Below are 19239 nucleotides of genomic sequence, written 5' to 3'. Positions count from 1 at the left end.
CAAACAAATTACGCTTTCCAGTTAAATGTTCCAATTGGTGATTGTCATCCATATCATCAAGAATAATTAGAACTTTCCTGGAACGAAGCATTTGGCTTATAAATTCATCGCCGCTAGCAAAATTTTCTAAACCAACAGAATGTTTCTTCAGAATCTGGGAAAGAAGCTTCTGTTGCAAATGGTGTAGGCCTCCCGGTCCATGCATTTCTAAGATTCTCCTAACATTTGCAAGAAAACAAGACTCTTCAAATTGACAAGAGATCTCATTAAAAAGTGCTCTGGCAACAGTTGTCTTCCCTACACCAGCCATCCCCCATATCCCTATAGAATGAACACCGCCAGATTCAACTTTCAACAATGATTTTACTTCCTCTACACGAGATCTGATTCCCACAGGATATTTTGGAATGTTCATAACCTGAGAAGCCTTATCAACAATTTCCTCAATACATTCTTCAGCGTTCCTGTGTCCAATAGAACATATCATATCAATAAAATATTTGAAATGTGATAATTGATGAAAGCGGAAAGCATTACCCATGTCCTGAAAAATGTGACATTAAAATTTCTCTAAGTTTGCAGGAAACAACACCTCAAATTGACAACAGACTTGTCAATTCTTTTAGCTGGAAATTGGAATAGTTGTCCACTCTATGCCACCCAAAGCGCACATCCTCACCAAACAAACACAGGTAAACTACATTACAAAATACAAAGGACCTCATTTGACCTAAATAAAGAATAATTGCAGAGATAAGTTGCTCAGTGTCAAATCCTTCGAAAATACACTATTGCGACACACAATCATTGACATTTTTGAAGAGTTCAGGCAATGTAGTTACAATTTATTGGGAGTTTAGCTGCAGCTAAAAAAAAATCATCCAGGCAAAGCTATGTGGGGCGGGGCGGGGCGGGTTGCGGGTATATATGATTTTTTGTGGATTCAAATTTAATTTTAAGTTTTTACATGTTATAAGAGTGATAGAACATTATTTATTAAGATAATTTCTATAAATCTACTAAAATATTTAAGATAGTAAATGAAAATGATTTAATAAAAAATAATACAATTTCTTACATATTTTTCAATTGATATCTAAAAAATAAAATTTTAAGTTACTATCCTATTAAATTTGACTAAATGAAAAAAATAATTTATCTTTAAGAATTTTATTTTTAGTAACAAACTTAACTAGAAAAAAAAAATTAAAAAAGTTATGTGGAGCGGATTGAAAATGAAAAAAGTTTCATACAGGGCGGGGCGGATTAAAAATTTTGTGGGTTAAAGCTCATCCCGCCCCACCCGAAATATATAAAGCAGAAGAGAAATAGAGAATATCCCAAAAATTGAATGAGACTCAGCTAGCTTTTTTGAGTTACTACTCACCAACGGATATGTTGGAAAAGTTTATGGGAATCTCCCACAATATCGAATGCTTTAGAGAGAGCGTCCTTATACCTCTGAGCCCTTTCCAAATCAGCAGCGTTGAGATATGCCTCGTATTTTTCGAAATCAAACTCGAGTGATACTACTGATGGTTCTGTGCGATAGAAGACCAGGAAGAATTTTTGTCTGTATCTGTCAACGCACTCCATGATCTTAGTGATTTCTTCCAAGCACAGTCTGGATACAACATACATCTCCGAAATGATTGTAATGGCAATCCTTGATTCCTCGATGGCTTCTGAGATTTCTGTCGAAAATGGTGCTAGTATTGCAGATCTGCCATCGTGTTTGAATGCCTTGATTCCTATGTCTTCCAGACGTTTGTAAAGAGCGGTAACAAAGTTTTCGTTGAAGTCTTCCTGTAGAAAATTCAGGAAAACATCATATTTCCATTTTTTGACAGATCGAAATTGGAAAGCCATGGGTAAAGTCGGACTCTGGACTGGCTATCGGTGAAAATGTGAGATCTTGGGCAATTTGGTATTATAAGCCACGTGTCCTCTTAAATAAATAAGGGCTACTTTTCTAATAGAATAAGACATCTCCGATCCATTTCTATTTTACTCTGTATTCTTTATATTTAGAGGATATTCTCCAACCCATTTTCAATTCACTCTTTGCATTTGGAGAATTACTATTCATGCTCTTTATTTTAATTTATTATTTTTATTATTATGTAAGTAACATATTATTTTTCATATAAAACCATTAATTAAATCTCTAATATTTGTAATTCTTTTTAAATATAATATAATATTTTAAATTTTTTATTATTTAATATATAGTACTACTTTTATCTAGAATTAATAATATTTCAATTTTTTTAAAAAAATTATCACTTTAATATAATTTGATTTTTTTATTATTAATTTCCATTATAAAGAATGCACAAAATTAAATGGTTTACAATTGTTCAGACTATTTGTGATCCACGTTTCCAAAAGAAGAAATATTTCGCGATGAAACAAAGAATCATACCAAAAAGATGTTGAATGTGCATTCGGAGTTCTGTAATCATGTTTTGCAATTATGGTAGGACTGTCACATTTTTTGAGAAAGAAAGTGTTACATGATATAATGAATACATATATTATATTTCACAACATGATAATCGAGGAGGAACATGATCTTAATGCACCAATTCAAAATGTCATAGAGGCTCCAACTGCAACGATGAAAATGGTGATGGATAAAAATCTCTGATTTAAACATTTTTTAGCTAGATATAAAAAGAAATGGATAAAAATGCCCAATTATAATTATTAATGTTATTGTAATGACATCATGTCTTGTGTGATCCTACTATTCTAGAATTTAGTAATTATGATGAAAACAAACTAAACGGTCGTCCCACAAACAAACAAACAAGAGGTTTTTTTTATGTTATTTTTGGGTCGGATTTGAAAGGGTAAAAAAATGGGTGAAAAAAAAAATACACGATTAAGCTAACATAACTTGCTCATCTATTCAACCTAATAATAATTTTATAAAATTACATAAATCAATGAAGATTTTCTTTTTTCCTAGGATTCTTTCTTTCATGATGGACAAGTGCACATCTTTAAGAAGATATATACGTGTATATGTGCATCTATGTATCTATGAGAGATGAGTGACATTTAGAAGATATACAAATGTGTATATGTGTATTTAGTAACTATGAATTGTCGAATAAATTTTCAGGTCTTAATTATCTTTTCAAATTTAACACTTCTTAAAACAATTTAATCAGGAAAAATAGTTTATACATGCCGATATAATTCTCTTTCTTCCAAGTATATATATATCCATGCATGAATGATACATAATAATTGAAATTCTCCAACCAAATAAGAATATGACTTGCTCTAAAATCATTGTATCCAGTAAAATTGATATATATATGTTATGAAATACTCTTTTCTTTTAATATTAGTTGATCATTATACTAAAAATAGTTGTTTCACAGTAGTTGTCCACCTTACTAAATTAAAAAAAAAACATTAATTAATTTTTTTCTATATTACCATTGCAATTAATTATTTTTGAAAGTGTTCATATTTGTTTGTAAAATTTCAAGAAGTTTTTTAATGAGTGAATTAATAAAATTATATTCTTATTTATGGTTTATTAAGTACTGTGCAAAATGAAAAGTGATGAACATACTAATATGGAACAGAAAAAGTAAGTATAAAACACACATACACACATATACCTATACATCATATACATGCAATATAGTACTTAAAACTGCAACATAAAAACTGCAACATCATATACATGGAATATAGTACTTAAAACTGCAATTGTAAAACACATATTCACAGAGAGGAATAAAAGAACGAGAGTGGAGAGTAGAAAAAAGCAAATGATGCAATTTTAAGTAAGATTATATCTCAGATACAATTTCTATTCAAGACATATACATTGTATTCGGCTTTAAAGTAGGACATAACATGTCATTATTGAAAGTGTCTATGCATATAGTAATTCAATGGTATTCTAATGTGTATTTGAAATTCAAGGAGTATATTTGTCCGTTTATCCAATTATATTTGAATTATATCACACAAAATACAAAATCTTAAGACACACTTAAATATGAAAAAAAATCTTCATTGATGGCGGCCTTTTTGTCCGATAATCAAATAGTTTAAATTTTATAATGGATCAAATAATTAAAATCTAAGGTGATAAAAGAATTGCTTATTGCTGTAAAATATAAGTAATGTACGAAAGTAGAGATCATCTTATTCAAATGTCTTTTAAGTTTATTATAATTGTAAAGAGCAAATACATAATCACCCCATCAAACTTAGACCCTTTTTTGAAGAAGACACCTTAAGTTTGCAAAGGTCTTATTACCCCACGAAACCATTTAAATCGACAATAAATACGCCATTTTGACCCATTTTCAAGCCAATTGTAATTTCACACTAGAAAAGCGCGTGAAAGAGTAAAATTGCTGCCCCAAACCAATGGAGAACTGACACATAGCATTGTTAAACCAAAGTGAAAAGAGGCCCACGTTTCTTCTTCCCCAAACCACCATTAATGGTTGTTGAGAGCTTTTCTCAACATCAAAAGTTGGTTCTTTACTACGCGAAGCGGATTTTTTTATTGTATACTCTATCATCAAGTTCTAGCAATCCATCTTAAGGCCTTTTATTAGAAAAATCTACTTAACAATGACATAATACTCGATCAATTTAGCACCTAATTTACCTTTCAACAAAGAAATTTGAACCCATTTCCATTCATATAGTTTCCCCAGATCAAAAGTATCAAAGAATCTACTCAAACAAATTCAAAAAAATGTGAAATTCACTTATAGAACTCAAAGCTAGTCTTGATTTCAGAATACCCACAAAGCAAAAAAGGATTAACCTAATTTTTGAAGAAAAATATTTGAAATCAAACACTAAAACCACTTAAAAATAACACACAAAACTTACATAAATATATATCTACAAAGAAATTCAGAAAAAAAAAATCTATTGAAGTGAAGTAAATCGAAAGAACTGGGAAACGGAATTGGGAAAGATGAACGATGAATTTTCTAAAAAGGTTTAAGGGTTAAAATGTGAGTGGGTCAGGGTTTTACCCGACCCACTATTAAACAAGTAAGAAAAATAAAAAATAAAAATTTTATGTGGGGTGAAACACACACACTGGTCATGAGATTACAAATATTGTAAAAGTAGTGTATTTAAAATTGTTGGAAATGATTGGATGGGGTAATAGGACCCCCACAAACTTTAGGTGTCTACTTCAAAAAATGGTACAAGTTTGATGGGGTAATTATATATTTTCTCAATTGTAAATGACAATTCTATTTATGAGTTGAGAAATCATTTAAAAAATTATTATATTAAATATCCAAATTAATAAATAAGTATATTTTTATCCAAAATAATATTTAGAACCTAAAGAATATAAGTATAAGTAGTTCATGTATTAGTTTTAGTCCATGGATAATTGAGCGTGAGCCGTGACTGACCTAGGATTTTCATTAAGGGTGTTCAAAATTTAAAGAAAAAGACACACAAACTATTTGAAGGAGTTCGATATCTACTATATATATACATAAAAAAATTTTATTTTAATTATATACAAATAGTATAATTTTCTGTTGAATGAGAGTGTATGAACCCTGACCATAAGGGAGTTCGGAACCTAAATAAGCCACAAAAGCATAAAAGTGACCAAAATAAACCACTACTTTAGTAAGTAACTAAAATAGGCTTAGTGGAAGAAAAAATTCCACTTTATCTAATATTCTAAACGCTTTCCGTTAGTCTCATTATGTGTATATTTTAATGGATAACGGACCTATTTCCTACACTTTATAAAATGGAACTATTTCTTACACTTTATAAAGTGTAAGTTTTTCTTACACTTTGTAAGTGGAACTTTTTCTTACACTTTATAAAGTGGAAGAAAAAATTCTATTTTACAAAGAGGAATATTTTTCATGAAGGTTTTGCAGTGTTTTGTCATACAATTATATTGATTTGACATATCATAGAAACGGAAAAAATTATTATACTATGTATTTTTATTTTGAAAAATCCTCCAATCTCTATTTAAGGAGGACGTTCAAACATAGTTGATAGCACCTACAACATAAAGTCTTCTATATTTGTTCATTTCAATCTCAAAAAAAAAAATAGTCTTCTAAACCAAAAGTTAGAGTTTCGATTTATTGGGATGGCGAAATTATACATGACGGAAATACCGTTTATTATAATTGTCCTCCCAAACACAATGCTAAATATTCAATTGATGTCCGATATCATAAATTTCTTTCATCAATTAATAAAAGAATGGGTATAAACAGTACTGATTATAATTTGATTATAGTCGGAAAATACCCTACTTCATTTTTATCACAAGAACAAGTAAATATTGGAGAGTGGATTATCTATAATGACGAATCGTTGACCAACTTTTTGAGGGTTCCAGATGACTACATAGATCAAATCAAGTTAACAATACTTGAAATCTATGTTAGGAAGGAGCCTAAGACTAGTCAACAACGTTCTCCTTTATCAGTCGATGTCCATCCCCGATTAGAAAATCGTAATAGCGTTGATGGATTTCCGATAACTCAATCTACTGATTTTCCTAACATGACTCATTATCAAAATATTCTTACCGATAGATATGATTTTGATTTGAACGAAACTATCAATGAAAGTGACTGGTAATGCTCAATAATTATATTTCAATTATTATTTGTTGGTTTTGTCAATTATTTATTAATTTATATGATTTTTTTTTAATTATTATTATTATATATTTTGTAGCGGTTTACCTCAGCAAGATAGGAATATTGCTCCAAGTTATGGACTAGATAATTATTTTGGTCAGTCCTCACACTTTGAAATGACGGAAAATGTTGGGACATCCTCAAATTTTCATGTCTCGCCTACTTTTGATGCAGATGATTGTCGGTATGTCCAACACTTGATTTTTTATTTAAGTAAGTTAATTGCATAAGACAAATATTTATATTTTTTTACATAAATAGGGAAAATATCACACAAGATGAGCCCATTGATCCTGTGAATATCGATGATCGTGACCTTCAAAATTACGTCTCACCTTCAGCTAGTGATAGTGATGATTTGCCTAATGCCGAGGAATTAGGAGATAATGTTCCATTTGAGGCATCTAGTGATGATGATTTTTTAATGCCCAATTGGTCGCCAAGACCAATGTCCATGAGTCCGTTTCGTAATCATGAAATTCCTTATCTTGATCATCTCCTAGATAGTCCAAATATCTTTGGCGATACACATGATGAATATACATCACAACGTACGTGGCGTGAACCGAAAGATTTCATGAATGGTGCTATTTATATTGAAAAAGGCATGTTATTCAATTCAAAGAAGCAGTTGCAAAGAGCAGTTAAGCTTCTACATTTAAAGATAGCGAGAGAGTACTTTGTTATTAAATCGACAAAGAAATCATGGCGACTTGTTTGCAGGCGTGTAGAACAAGGATGTCGATTTAGGCTAACTTCTTTTAATGATAAACATACTAACATGTGGGAAGTTGGAAGATCATTAAAGAACATACATGTGATATGGGTACGTGCCGCGATGGACATTTCAACTTGGATTTTGAGATGATTGCTAACGTCCTCCGTGTTAATATAGAAAAAACGCCAAGGTACTATTTTATCCTTAGATGATTTTTCTTAATAAGAAAATATTCATTTTTTATTTGATAATTAATATTATTTTTACTTTTCAGGGTTTCCCATTAAAGACTGTCAAACAACCGTTCTTAAAGCATATGGCATTTCGATAAGCAGAAGAAAGCCTATCTTGGTCGCAAGCGTGGTTTGAAAAAGTCTATGGTACTTGGGAGGTTCTTTTGCCGAGTTGCCGAGGTTCATGGGAGCTTTGAATCACTTCAATCCCGGAACAATAGTTTAATGGAAAACAGAGCGGCGTGTAGATGTCATTAAAGATGTATTCAACTATCTGTTCTGGACTTTTAAACCATGCATTGATGGGTTTGTGTTTTGTCGTCCTATTATATCGATCGACAGAACATATGTCTATGGAAAATATGATATCAAGTTGTTGATTGCGATTGCAACAGATGGTAATGGCTCAATACTACCTTTGGCATTTGCAATAGTTACGAATGAGAGCATGGAGACATGAAGTTTATTTTTGGATCATTTGCATTTGCACGTTGTGAAAGGTCGTAGAGATGTAGTATTGATTTCAGATAGGCATCACGGAATACTCTCATCCGTGTATAATTCTCCCAATTGGCAGGCCCCATTTAGGTTTCATCCTTTTTGTTTAAGACATTTGAAGGCCAATTTTCAAAAAAATTTCAAAAATGTCACTTTGAACAACCTTTTATGGGCAGCTGCAAATCACTGTCAGGAGAAAAAGTTTTTGGAAAAAAATGGAGATGATCAAAAGAGATTAACCCGGAAGCATATGTGTGGTTAATGAAGAACGATCTTGACAAATGGACATTGCACAGGGATGGAGGTAGGAGATGGGAATGCTGACAACAAACAGTTCCGAGTCATTCAATAGTCTTCTTAAGTCAGCCAGGGGCTTGCCAGTTACTGCAATAGTAAGACTCACTTACAATCAGATTGTGAACCGATTTGTTACAAGATCAAAATTTGTCAATCAGCTAGTACAACAAAAGCAACATTGGATGCCTAAACCATTCAAGATTTTTAAGGATAATCGAAAAAAGTCACAGCGTCACACACTTATCAACTATCACCAACAAAGGGAAAACATATTTAAGGTGCAGACACATATGCATCATGGCCGTGGTGGTAATAAGCACATTGTAAATGCATCACAAGGAAAATGTCAATGTGGTAAATGACAATCATACCACATTCCATGTTCACATGCAATAAAGGAATTTGACCAAATTGGGTATCGAGCATGGGAGCATATGGCACCAGAATTCAGCGTGCATAGCTATAAAAAAGCCTACTCTGGACAATTCAATCCACTTGGCGGTGAAAAGTATTGGCCTAATAGCCCTTTTCTTATGATAGAAAATAAAAAATATTTACGAAAAGTGGGCGAAAATAAAATCACCTGTATACATAATGAAATGGATGTTCTCGCAAGTACACTTACTCGCAAATGCTCAACGTGCAAACAAATAGGCCATGATAGGTGCAACTGTCCTTCACGAGCTTGAAACGCCTCATATGGTGGTAGTAGCTAAAGAAAATGTTTAACTGTGTTAATTTATTCTTGTATCAATTTCTATGCAACTTTTTATTCGTATTTTTGTCATCCTCTAGTCATGTTTATATTTTATATTTTTTTCATTCACTTTTTTAAAAAGAAAATACATACACAAAATAGTCTTATGTCGATTACCCCAATCACAAAAATATTTATCCAACATTTCAAGAACCTCCGATCCAAGCCTCCTACGTTGATCATGCACGTGGTGGTTGGTTCCCCAACTTGGAATCGCAAGTACATGTTGGGGACGACCAAACTGATACATCACTCTATCAGGTGCATGCACCTCAACAATCTCTAGACAAAGCATAGGCACGCATGCCATCCATAAAGGCTCATCGACTGTACAACAACGAGGCAGTGTATGTAAAATCTCATTATACGGTGTCCATCGAAACTATTTTTAAAATATAACAATTAGATAAAATCAACATTAACCGCTTAGTATATAATAAATTATTATTGATTTACTTTTATATAATTTACTTTTATATGTAGTTTATATTTTTTTTTAAAAAACTAGTAAAGAGTTGCAAAAATTATTTGATGTACCTGATCCTTCGTCATGCGGTCTAGCTGATCTCTAATCGGGACAAGAACATGATGTGACTCAGTATCCCTATCAATTCCACACGTCTATCGCCTAGCATATGGAAGTAATACGTCACCATCATGTGGTGGAGGAGCTGATGGTTGTACAGGCAAGATCCTCTCCCAACACCAAACCTTAATGCGACAAACAAAATAATTAAACTATCATCATTAACAAAAAAATAACAATTACATATATCTATTTTTAATAATTTGTAGAAATTATTTGTATGTAATTTAAATATTTTAAAAAGTAATGAATGTATTTTAAAACTTTAGTAAAGTTACCTGAAGGAGAGGAATAAATCCGCAAATGTCAACCACATTACCGATAGATGCCCGACAAAGTGCACGGTACAAGTAGGCCAACTTTGCACTGCCCCAGCTGTACTTACCTATGTCGTGGATGGGATCTAGGAACGCCAAGTATTGTAAGCTAATAAGGTTCCCCGACGTGTTCGGAAATAAGATGCCCCCCAATATAACAAGCATGTAAAATCTAGAAATTTTCTCAACCCGTTCCACTGGAGTAGCATCTCCTATCGGATCTACTTGTAACTGATCTCGCAAGTAGCCGATAATGCTATGTATCCTCACCCGGCTCACACCATCCATATCAGCAGGTGCTATGGCGTATCCTGTGAGTGTCTCTAACAAAGTACGCCATGGACGAATTCTTCGTGCAGCATTCTGCATGTACACAACATCACCATCGATGCGCAAACCAAACAAGACCTGCACATCCTGTAATATAATCGTGACCTCACTAAAAGGTAAGTGTAAGCAATGAGTTTCTGGCCTCCAACGCTCAACCATTGTTGTAACAAGGGCACGGTCATACTGCATCCTGCCCACACAAACTACATTATACAGTCCTGACCTACGTAAGATCTCCTCAACACGTCCATGGTCGATGCAAACGAAATAAATTCCAGGCATCATTTATGCGCACCGTTCTCATAAGGCTACTAAATGATATCTCACCTTTCCATAACGATTCTGATTTATGCTCATGCTGAGAGAGAAGAAGTGTACGATCAATCGGTCCAGGATTCACAACACGCTCCATTATATTCTGTAAGAAAAATTCTATTAATTCGTTTAATATAATTATATCTTGACAAATAAAACCGTGAACTATCTTCAAACGAATAATTGTACTAGAACTAAAGAATCTCTAACTTCAGCAAGTCAATTCAATGTGTTATTTGTCGAGTCAACCGCAAGAAAATAAAATAGAAAAAAAAACAAAAAGAACATATACCTAAAGAGAAACAGATGGAACCATCTATTGGAACAATTAAGGGATGACTATATGTTTGATGAATTTTGTGTTCAGTTTTGCAGACAAATTTAACCAACTAAATTAACAAAAATATAACCATTTGTGCAATCTCAATTTATTGTCAATTTTTACAAGGATCTGGACACAGTTTATGTGCATACAAACAATACTCTACTATTATTTATTTTTTGTACTTTGATGAGATCTAAATGATAGTTTGGGCACATTGCACATGGTAAAGTTAATATAGGCCAGCAAGAACAAATGAATATGAGTGTCCATCTAGAATAAAAAAAATATCAGACGAAAATGTGTAATTCAGTAGTAGCCAAATACTATTTTGCAATACCAATCCAACAATGTAATTCCTTTTGTTTATTTCGAATTAAAGACTTTTTTTCTAACTCAATATTTTAGTAATTGAATGCACATTGTATAAGACTTGCTGAAATTTTGAACAAATTACAACATCATTTTAAAGTAATAAAAATATGAGATGGAAAAAATTAGGGGAAATGCATAAGTACCCCCCAGCCTATGCCCAAAATCCCTGAGACACACCTAACCTTTACTAAGGTCCTATTACCCCCGAACTTTTTTTATATATAGTTTTCTACCTCTTTTCGGCCTGCGTGACACTATCCTTGAAAAAATTGTCAACACGCGCTGGGCCCACAAGATAGTGCCACGTAGGCCGAACTACATTTAAAATCTTCAACAAAAAAGTCTTATTAATAATGTCACTTTTATATGTTATATTTATGAACTACAAAGATAAGTTATGTTGGGTTGTGCTACTCCAATCTTTCAAGATTTTGAATTTTTAGTGTAGGGCCGCTTCAATTGTTGGATTGGGACCATCAACTATTAATCTTCAAAGTGAAAAAAGTTTGGAAGCCATGAAAGTGAAAGGGGAGAAGAAGAATGTGAAAAGGTAAAGTAACTTTTTATAAAGTGTAAGATTTTCTTTCACTTTATAAAGTGTAAGAAAAAGTTTCACTTTACAAAGTGTAAGAAAAACTTACACTTTATAAAGGGTAAGAAATAGTTCCATTTGATAAAGTGTAGGAAATAGTTCCATTTTATAAAGTGTAGGAAATAGTTCCTTTATAGATTAAAATACACACGTTATGAGACTAACAAAAAACGTTTAGAATATTAGATAAAGTGGAATTTTTTCTTCTACTAAACTTATTTTAATTACTTACTATAATGACTTATTTTGGTCACTTTTATATTTTTGTGGCTTAATTAGGTTCTGAACTCACCATAAGGTTTCTCCGCCCCTGATTGTGAGACGTATAAATAAGGAATTGGGGCAAAGTTGTCCCGTTGACTCTGTTCCTTTAGTTCTAGTCAATGGATAGTATTGCATCTTTTTTATCTCATTAGTTTTTCTTGCTTCACATTTCTTTTTCTTGATTAGATTTCTCCATGGATTCCCAGAAAGAATCGAACCAAATTGGAAATACGATGCCTTCTTGAGCTTTAGAGGTGAAGATACTCTTTGTTTCCCATCTCTACAAACGCTTGGAAGAGAGAGGATTCAACGTATTCAAAGACTATGAGAAACTTGAAAGAGGAAGACCCATTTCTGCAGAACTACTAAAAGCCATTGAAGAATCCAGAATTGCAATAATCGTCTTCTCCGAGAACTATGCTTCGTCCAAATGGTGCTTGGAGGAGCTCACCAAAATTATGGATTGTGTTGAAAAGAAGGGTCAGGAAGCGATCCCAATATTCCACAATGTTGACCCATCAGATCTACGCAGGCAAAGTAATAGACACAAACACACACTTTGAAAGTGTTTCTTGACCCTAGCTCTAGCTGCACATACGAGCTCAGTTCGAATGTTATATGAGCAGAGTTCCAAAATCTAGCACTTTGCTTGTTCGTAATCATTTGAACCACTATGGTTAATGATTATACTTATTCAAATGTGTTAAACTCGTTATTACGAATTTAGATTGTGTTGATCTTGACCTCTCGATTCTTGGCTAAAAAGCAATGTATATGAAATATCATGTCCTCATTAGACCAATTACCAAATTAGTCCATCTTCTTTGGCACCAGTAGAGTGACAGGCACAGATGACTATCTGTCTGGAATAATCTTGCTTTATCTTTTTAATTTCTTTTTTCTTATTCAGAATTTAAAGCTCGGCAAACAATGTTATGCCTTTTAAAATCTGGATTTGTTTTCACATGTCAACATCTATCTCCACACAATTCTTTCTATTCATGGTAAACACAACTCAAATTGCATTAAGCTGACTACATAATGATGAAAATCTGGTTTGAATTGTATCTTGTTCGGACAAAGTGTGATCTTTGTTCAGAATGGGAATGAAAATGTTTGTATGCTGGAATCTGTATGATGGGTGGCACAAAGGACAGCTTAGGGTAAAAACATTAACAGGATTTCATGTTACTTATACTATCTTGTTTCTTCGCACATATTATACAAGTTCCAGAGAAGAATTACATTGAATATGGGCTCTGGTTAATGTTAAATTTCACTACCTTTCTTTTTAGTTATTATATTTTTACTTAGCACAGGAATGAAGCAGAATGTATTGACCAGATTATAAATGAGAAATTTCAAAATTTGCACCACACAGTTTCAGCTGATGAGAAGTATTTAGTGGGAATTGAATCTCGTACTGGTGGAGTGGAATTGTTGTTGAAAGTTGGATTAGGTGGTGTCCGTTTTGTGGGGATATGGGGGATGGGGAAGACAACAGTTGCAAGAAAAATCTTTGACAATATTTCTAACCAGTTTCAAGGGTCATGTTTTCTTGCAAATGTTCGAGAAGATTCAAAGAAGCATGGGATGAAACACTTGCAAATGACACTTCTTTCAAGAATCCTACACGAAAAATCTATGAATATACCAAGTTTCTATGAAGGAGCTGACATGATAAAAAGAAAGCTTTGCCTCAGGAAGGTTTTAATTGTTTTTGATGATGTGGATGATGACCACCAGTTGGAGTATTTAGTTGGAAAGAATGATTGGTTTGGTGATGGCAGTTGAATCATTACAACAACCAGAAATGCAGATGTACTTCGTTGCCACGACGAGTTATATTCTGTCCCTGAATTGGCTAAACGTGAGGCTCTTGAACTTTTTAGTTGGTATGCCTTTCGAAGAAGGACTCCTGATAAAATGTTTTTTAAACTCTCCAAGTCTGTAGTAGATTATGCTAAAGGCTTACCCTTAGCTCTTATGGTCTTGGGATTCTTTTCTCTACAAACGAGGCATAACTGACTGGAGAAGTGCATTGGATAGACTCAAAGATACGAAGAAATTATTAAGCAGCTCAGCTTAAGTCTAGATGGATTGACCTATGAAGACAAGAATATATTTCTTGATATTGCATGCTTCTTCAAGGGAAAACGGAGAGATGACGTGATAACAATTCTAAATAGTTTTGGCTTTAAATCAGAGATTGGAATGGATATCCTTTCTAAAAAGTCACTTATTTATATTTCAGAGGGAATGGTTGAGATGCACGATTTGATAGAACAAATGGGTCAGCAAGTGGCACGTGATGTTGATCAGGACAAACCATGGAATCATAGTCGAATATGGCATGAAAAAGATATAAAAACTGTTTTTTCCACAAATCAGGAGCGTATGTCCTCTAATCATTTTGAGGATGCTTGAGATCCATACTTGCAATAGCAAGAGTTCCACTTCTTCTCCATTTAGTTATTTTTCTCTGTTTTAATCGTCTTCATGCTCCTTCATAGGAAGAGAGACAAAGAACGTACTCTTTCTTCCTTTTTTTCCAAGAGTTGCTGACAGAAATCTTAACTCAAATAGTCTCTTTAGCTTATTTAATTTTTCCCTTATTAGGTTTCTGATGGGCTAAGAGGCCCATTTGATTTATTTATTTTTTTGGCTAATGATGAATATGTCCTTGTTTAAAATATGGGATATTACAATCTTACAATCACCAAACCAAACATCTCATTTGTCATTAGTTTGGTTAGATTTTAGTGGAATTGCAACCATAGAATCATGAGATTTAAGAAGGGTAATTGGGGAAATTTGATCTAACTTCCTAAACGAGTAATTTGATGAAGCTGGGGCATCGGTCAGCCCAAAAGACATAACCAAGAACTCAGAATGCTCATAACAGGTCCTGAAAATTGTCTTAGTGACATCCCCATAATCCAGCTTATGAACTGTGTGGGAAAGCTTAAAGCCTTGAGAACCTGTTGTAGGAAGGGGCATTCAATGGAGTCGTAAGCTTTTTTTCATGTCAATCTTCAGCATCCACCAATTTCTCAGAAGACAGTCACTGAAATGCAGTGATTCGCATTCTAAGGTATATCAAAGATACACGCGGACAAGTTAAATTTATGACGATGTAGGCCAGGCAATGATTATGACATGGTAATAATTGAGAAATGAGAACCTTTAACCTAACCTGGTTAATTGAAACAGGGGTGGCTCAACGTAATTGGGGGCCTAAAGCGAAATTTCAATTCGTGGCCTAAAATATAAATACACTTCATATACGTATTTATTCAAAAATAAATAAATTACACTATTAAGATGAAAATTTTTAGTACTTAATATTGTTTTTTGAGTTACTAGTTTTAGGTAAGATTTTATCAACTCAACATTGAAAAACATCCTTTAAGTGAGACAATTATTATATGTATTGTTAACATAATGATATAAGTAATAAGTTGATAAATATTAAATAAAGATAAGAGTTAGAAGTTTAGAATCATAGAATTTGATTCAAAAAGTTGATGACTTGGTATACCTCATTTTAATATGCTTAGAGTAATGCTTGAAACTAAAATTTAAAAAGAAATAAAAAAGAATTTGTAATTTACTTTGTTCAACATTTTTCACTGTTAATTCTTATTTTTAACAAAGTACAAAAAGATGTTAAAGTGGATAAAATAATTTATTTTAAAAAAATTATACTTTTTATCATAAATAATTAATTTTCTATAAAATTTTTAACACATAATTTATTTTGACAAAAATTTGAGGCCCCCGAAATTTGGGGGCCTAAGGCAAAGGCCTTATTTTTGAAAGCATAAGGCCGGCCCTGAATTGAAACAAAATCAACATCTAAAAAGGAAGGGGCGGTAAGAATGAAAGTTTTGAGCATCCACAACAAAAGCAGACTACTCAAGAGGCTAAAGAGATTTGTAGGTTAGACAATACCCTTTGGAAACTAGTGATAATGGAAAATTTTGAAACAGCTAAGTCTTCTCATAGGGTAAAAATCTGGAAGGACATCAGGCAGTTAAGAGAGACATTCGCTGAAAATATTGGATCAGTAGTAGAAGGAAGGAAGATTCATTTTGGTTTGATGTATGGATGGGTCATACTTCGTAGAAGCCAACTTCCTGAGCTATAAAAGTTTTGTAGTTAGACTGCAGCAGTTATTACAGATTATATATCCATACAAGCGTGGAATACTCAATTTATGACTGGGTGGTGGAAAGTAGGTGCAACTATTGCAGCATAATATGAAGCAATGGACCGGTTTCAGTCAGCTCAGATGAACTAGTAGATAATAACTTTATGAAGTATCAATAGCCGAGAGAAATTATTCTGTCACAGTTTTCAACTTACAGTAGACCTAGTGATCAAAAGAGGCCGTATTTAAATGACATACAAATTGTACAGGCATCAGATGACCTAATCCCTAGATCTAAGTTGGGAAAACTTAAGTCAAAATTGTAGCAGCTTCACAGTTCTCTATGTTGAAATCCATCACCTGTTAGGGAGTTCATCTACAAGGTTTTTTTTACCTAAAGGTATCCTTTATTTTACGAATAAAAAAAGAGAGAGTGTCAAGATGAACATGTCTCGCAAAACTGAATCAAATTCAACTGTTCTATTGAGCTGTACTCACCAATGGGAAAATCCAGCTCCAGCAAAATAATCTCTTGATCCTGCCATGTCATCTGCTGTACGGAGAGCGTCCTTCCACCTCTGCACCTTCTCCAAATCAAAACCCTTGATATCTGCCTCAAAAGTCTCTAATGGACTTAAGCCATCTGATGGCTTAACTTTATAGAAGACAAAGAAGAATTCCTGTCCCTTGTTGTCAACGCACTCCATGATCTTAGTGAGTTCTTCCAAGCACCGTGGGGAGGAAGTATAGTCCTTGGAAAAGATGGTAACGGCAATCCTTGATTCCTCGATGGGTTCTAAGATTTCTGTTGAAATTTGTTCTCCCCATTCAGAGTTGACATCGGGTTTGAATGCGTTGATTCCTATGTCTTTCAGATGTTTGTGAAGATCAGTAACAAATAAGCTTTCGTACAAGTCTTGCTGTCTAAAATTAAAGAATACATCAAATTTCCATTTTTGGGCAGATTGAATTTGGGAAGTGATAAGAGCTTATGCCTTTTGGTGTTTTGATGATCTCCTCACAAGTGCAGGGACCTGGTCCTTTTGCAGATTATGAATACTCGTCCAGCTGTTAAAGTGCGGTACAGCTGTAAAAGTTGTCTGCGTCAGAAAGTTGGTGAAGCTGCAGAGTACTTCACCAATCAGAAGCAAGGAGGTTGCTTGTACGTTTGGTAATAACTTTTTATGGTATATACCAAACAAGACACAACAATATTATTCATTCATTCAAAGAGAGAGTCTTTCAAGCTTCAAGAACAGCAAGGACTTGATTGAAGTGTTGCGATTTGCTTTCTATACCAGCTGCTTTTGTTTGCTTGTAATAGTTCTGATATTGTAAGATCCGTTTCACTTGTGAAAGAAACGTTTCAAACTTGTTTGAATCATTGTAAGAACTAGGTTAAGGGTAACTTAGGTTCTTACTCTAAAAGTATATATTAATCGGTTAGGATAGTATAATGGGCGGTGTTGTATCCACTTAGCAAAGTCTAAGTTATCTAAGGATGATAGCTTAGTGGGCAGTGTTGTATCTGCTCTGGCTCATCTAAGTAATAGGAGGTATTGCTTAGAGTTGGGATTAGTAGGCTAATCTCGGTTTGTAAACTTGCTTTTACTTTTGCTTGGAGAAGATTAGTGAAAGAAGTTTGAAAAGTCCTGGCAGGCCAGGTCGTGGTTTTACTCCCTTGAGCAAGGAGGTTTCCACGTAAAGTTGTTGTGCAATCTTTACTTTCAGCACTTTGTTTATTTTCTGTTATTGTAACTGTGTTGAGGACCTGATCCCATCTAGACTAGTGGACTCATACATTCCAACAAGTGGTATCAGAGCAGTACTTTTCGTTTTGGTTAACACCAAGAAAAGAAAAGATCCAAAAGGAATGGCTGCTCCACCCAATATGGAAGAAGGTCAGTCTTGTACTAGGCCACCACGTTTTAATGGTCAATATTATGGCTGGTGGAAGAATCGAATGCATGACTACATCAACGCTGAGGACACTGAGTTGTGGGACATCATTCTTGATGGACCATATATTCCTACAAAGGAGGTGAAGGATGGAGTGCTCACCACTACAGTTGTCAAAACTAGAAAGGAGTACAATGAGATGGATAGGAAAAAGATAGAGAAGAACTATAAAGCAAAGAAGATTCTAGTGTGTGGGATTGGATCCGATGAGTACAACAGAATTTCTGCCTGTGAATCAGCCAAAGAGATATGGGACTGTCTCCAAACAGCCCATGAGGGAACACAACGAGTAAAAGAGTCTAAGGTCGATATGCTTACGACTCAATACGAGAATTTTTGTATGAAGGAAGGTGAAACTATCTTTGAAATGAACTCAAGATTCACTTCCATCACCAACGAACTAAGATGCTTAGGTGAGCCCATTCCCTTAAGCAAACAAGTTCGAAAAATTCTCAAGGTTCTTCCCAAGTCATGGGAAAGCAAAGTTGATGCTATAACAGAGGCAAAAGATCTGAAGACACTTTCCATGGATGAGCTGATTGGAAATCTCCAGACCTACGAGCTGAACAAAAAGCAGGGGACAAACATGAAGGAGGGAAAGAAGGAGAAATTTATTGCTCTGAAAAACTCACAAAATGATGCGACTCAGGAGGAGGATCAAATGGCCTATATTACGAAAAGGTTTCAAAAAATCATCAAGAAACATGACGTCTTTCAAAAGAAGGCTTCGACCAGCAGAACATCAAACGAAAATGACCTTTGTCATAAATGTGGCATACCTGGTCATTTTATGAGGGACTGTCCCAGCCAGAAGTAGGAAACTCG

General features: G+C 33.9%; 1 protein-coding gene and 1 pseudogene across 1 annotated transcript in view; one reads left to right on the top strand and one right to left on the bottom strand.

Moving 5' to 3' along the window:
• Positions 1-19239, bottom strand: part of LOC102588049 (TMV resistance protein N-like) — a 64450-nt gene that overhangs the window by 25321 nt on the left and 19890 nt on the right. The gene's annotated exons all lie outside the window — the stretch shown is intronic.
• LOC107061695 (TMV resistance protein N-like) lies at positions 12313-14777 on the top strand (annotated as a pseudogene).

This window comes from Solanum tuberosum, unplaced genomic scaffold (genome assembly GCF_000226075.1).
Source record: "Solanum tuberosum cultivar DM 1-3 516 R44 unplaced genomic scaffold, SolTub_3.0 scf00158, whole genome shotgun sequence".
In the NCBI taxonomy this organism is placed as follows: domain Eukaryota; kingdom Viridiplantae; phylum Streptophyta; class Magnoliopsida; order Solanales; family Solanaceae; genus Solanum; species Solanum tuberosum.
Note: the sequence above shows the minus strand (reverse complement) of the source record. Positions and strands in the feature narration are given on the sequence as shown.